Here is a 4,453-nt window from a genome sequence, read left to right on the forward strand (position 1 = left end):
TGCTCAATGGTACCATGTTTGTCAAAAATAACAAGTTCTTACTCTTAATAAGGGAGTAGGCTTCGTAGGAAAAGAAATCAGTTTGGGTTCTACGAACTTACGGCATTTTCTGGTTTATTAACATAACCCACCATAGCTATCTGCGCATTTTCATTGGGTTGGAAAGTGACTCAATCTTAACATACTATTAAAAATTAATGTTAAGATGCGACCTTCAGCTGATAAAGTTTTAATAGTTGCTGCACTCATGCAATCATTCTTTTTTGCTTTCATTAATAGGCATATGTCTTGTAGGCTGAGCCATGGGATATGTCTAAAACTTTTGATATTTTCTTAGAATTTGAAGTTCTACGAAGATTATTAAGTTGAAAAGTTCCTTCTAAGTATTGAGCAAAGCTTTTGGCTTTCTCAATATAATTTTTGCAGTTATTTCCGGTCCTTAAAAGGACAATTGGCTGGTTAGCCGTTTGAGGTATTTGGTAGCTCTCCATAAGTAAACTCCATCAAACTTTCCTGAATTAATGTTGATTAAAAAATTTTTAGTTGCTTTTTTTTTTATCTCACTAAGACGTAAGCGCTATTCCTTGTAGCTCTACTCAAATGTCTTTAATTTAGAGGATTCCTACTGTTTTGCTACTGACCACGTAATCGCCTCTTGTTTCTAATGATATGTCTTATTTCAAGGCTGGCATAATTGTTGTTATGACTAAGATCATCAGCGTTCCTGGGAACAGATATAAAACCAGCTTGGTGAATAAGATTTGTAAATTCTTCTATCGCATTACGTAAATTAAAGGAGTTTTGCAAACTTAGATTGAAGTATAATCCAGTCAGTGAAAGTCGTAATGATATTCTATAAAACGGAGAGATTGCTAAGAAACATCTTGAAATCGATCTTCAGCGGATCAGAACGAAGGACATCATTGCTATAAATACGAAATAAACTAGCGGGAAGACGGAGTATACAGCGAAATACAGGCCAAGAATTTTCCTCAGATAAGATGATCAGTATGTGAATCGACCAGTTCTCTTGCTTTCGGATGTATTAGGTTAGATCTCCACAATTGCTGTTTGGAATTAAAGCCGCTTTCAACAATAAGTTATTATCTAAAGAAATCATTATTATTATTATTATAATTTTAGACTAATGAAATAAATTCTTAGACTAAACAAAAAAGACATTGGGCACTAACAACACACGCTATCGGCTCTAATTTGAATAAATGTATATTAGATATTGAGCCTATTAGTTTTAATAAACTAATGTATTGAATTGATATTCTGTTCTTAAGCTGATTTTAGAATGTCCAAAGGGCTAATCGTTCCAAATGCAATACTTCTAGCCAAGGAAAAGTTAAGGCAGTCGCAGAGAATGTGCTTTATAGTGAGAGTTTGTCCACAACTGCAGATTGCGGAGGCAGACTTCTTCCATCCATTGGTGAGTTGCAATTGCATGACCAAGGCTTATTCTCGAAAATGTTTCGATCTTGGTTTTCTAAACATTTGTTGGATATAAAGGTGGAGTTAATTAAGGGTTAATGGAAGAGCAGTGTTGTAAATTTCCTTCTGTAATTTTCTATTCAATTTTTCTTCCAATGTATCTTTGAAGATCCAACTTTTCCATGACATCATCCATAATTAGAGGGAGCAGACGCAGCAACTTTTGCAGCTCGATCAGCCTGCTCATTTCCCAATAAACCGATATGACTAGGTACCCATAACATTTTAATTTTTCCGCCGGGTGTTGTAATTATATTCCTTAATTTGTTGATGGTGCTCCATCTCGAAATCGAAGGATTCCGTACAGCTTGTAATGTCGGTAACAATGACGGTTTTGAGTTTGTTTTAATGGGCAAGGTTCGCAGCGTGAAGGATAGCTCTGGCTTCGGTTGCAAAAGTTGAAGTACTTTTGTGAAATATGCGATTGAAAAAAACCTGTCCTAAAGCATCTACCACGGCACAAGCAGGGAGCAGGCCAAAAGATTTTGAGCCGTCTGTGTGTAAAAGGTTCCAACCAGTACTCTTCAATACTTGGATTTTTTCGGCTATTAGAATCCTGAAGACGTAATTTGGAGTATCTTCTTTCTTGTGCATAGACAGCGAGATGTCAAAAGGGTAATCTTTCAAAATCTATGGAGGTTTAAAACCAAAATAGCGGAAACATTTTAAGGGAATGTTTAATTCTTTTGCGACGTACAAACAATAGTCAATTGCAAGTGGTGACTTTCGAATTTTGTTTGCAATAACAATTTTTCTCACGTCATCACTGAGAGTAGATTTGTTTGAATTAAGAAGCATGGGGACTACTTTAGCTTTTAACTTATAAAGTCAATTTTCTAAAGTTTAAAGAATATTTTCAATTATAATATTATTTATGGGCGTCGTCCGAAAAGCATAACAACTTACTCTGACAACTTGGTGATAGACCGGTTTAAAGATGTTCATGTTAGATTTGCAGCTATTGCCATAAATTATCTAAATATAGTCAATCTTGCTAAAAACAAGCATTTTGGTCTGATAAGCAATAGTGTTAATATGCGCATGGCTTCTCCGATCAACGTACTGTATGAAATTCACCTTTGTTAAAATAGAATTTTTTAACCGAAGACAGTGTGCTTTCCAACGATACTTGTTCGCCCATGCGGAGATCTCTCGTCCAATAGATTCGAGGATGTTGATTGCTTTCGTGTTGTCTTTTTCTTTTGTAAAATTGTATACATCGTCCGCGCAGAGACAATGTTCCACTCTTGGTACACGGCAAAGAATTTTGCTAATTTCGTTGAAAGCGATCTGGGAAAGCGTGACAGAGTGAGGAGATCCTTGCGGAATGCCATTCATTAGCGGAAAGGAATCAGAAAGATGATTGCTGATTCTAATTTTGAACCGCCGATGCGACATGAATGATTTGATGTAGTTGACGAATTTGGGTCCAACATTCCATGATTTCAAGAGTCTTAAGATAACATGAAGACCAACTCTGTCAAATGCTTTTTCGAAATCAATTGAGAGAATTGTTACGTGATTTCGTTCGGAAATTGCTTTGCTTGTGAAATAATCAATATGTAACAGAGCGTCGATGCACCCTCTACCCCGCTTGAAACCAACTTGTTGCTTTGTTATTAGGTTCTTGGACTCAAGAAACCAATATAATCTAGGTGCCATAATCTTTTCCAATACCTCTGAGAGGCAAGATAAAAGAGAGATTGGGCGATAATCCGATGCGGTGAAGACATTTTTTGACTTTGGAATTGGTACGACTGCTGCCAGTTTCCACATGTAGGCCAGTCAAATATACTGTAGTGTGATCGCATACCGTCGTATGCATCCATTTTGAAGTGCGACAGAATTATGCTAAATTTGCATAATTCTGTAACAAAAAAAAAGTAAAACAAAAATTTTGTCGCACTTCAACTGGCTGGGTATTGCATTACGAAATGCAATACGATGCCAGGCGCCCCAATCAAAACAATTACTATTTGTTTACGTTAGCATAATTTAGTGTAATAATTCGTGTATAAATAGCCAGGCAAGAATTGAATAAAATTAATTGTTTGACAGCAATTCAATCAAGCGTATTAACTCGCTCTCTTATTAAAGGCGTTAAATCCGTCTAGGCTTAAAGTTAGGGAACGTCTCTTGCCATTCATTGAGCTTCATTGGCACTACATGAGACGGCTAGACTTGACGTACTGAAGCCGAGCAGCTTAGGGGTAAACTGCGGTACACTTAATATAAACTGAACGTTCATTCATATCGCCACAGTACCAATCAATTTTTTCTACAATACCTTATTATATAGGTCCAGTAATTTCTTTTTACTTGAATTAGACAGCGCACTGATCATTTGTTAGGAAATGCGGTCTAGATCTTCGATTTGGAGAGACAACTTTCAAGTTCTAAGGTAGATATGCAATTTTCCAGGAAGGTGGCACATCTGTCAATACAATTTGAAAGAGTAATTGGAGTCCTTTTATTTTCGATGAAAGCATTAAAAAAGTTGCTGTCAGAGGAGTACTCGCACCACATTTGTCCAAAGTAATTAGAAATTTCATCTGCGTCAGTTAAAATTCCTTTGGGAGTGCAGATGGCAGAAATTTCCTTCAGATGTGAAATCCCGCCGAGTCTGTTGGCTTTGTTCCAGACAACTTTCGTTGATGTATTTCTGTGAATTCTTTTCGAAAAAAGTTCGAAACTAAGTCCCTTTGATTTCCGTAATTCCTTCCTGAATAGAGCATTGGCCTTTTTGTATAATAACAAGTGATTCTGATCAGGACATCTCTTAAAGCGGTGCCATAGATCCATTTTATTTTTCCTCAAAAACGAAAGCGTGTTGTTCCACCAAGGAACCCTAGCTCGTTTAAAAGAGGTGTTGGATTGAGGAATAGAAAGATGAGCAGCCGTGCGAATCGCTTTAGACATAATAGCAGCATCATGGTTGCAGTTTCCGTTAAAT

The sequence above is a fragment of the Glossina fuscipes genome, unplaced genomic scaffold (assembly GCF_014805625.2).
Source record: "Glossina fuscipes isolate IAEA_lab_2018 unplaced genomic scaffold, Yale_Gfus_2 61646, whole genome shotgun sequence".
Lineage (NCBI taxonomy): Eukaryota > Metazoa > Arthropoda > Insecta > Diptera > Glossinidae > Glossina > Glossina fuscipes.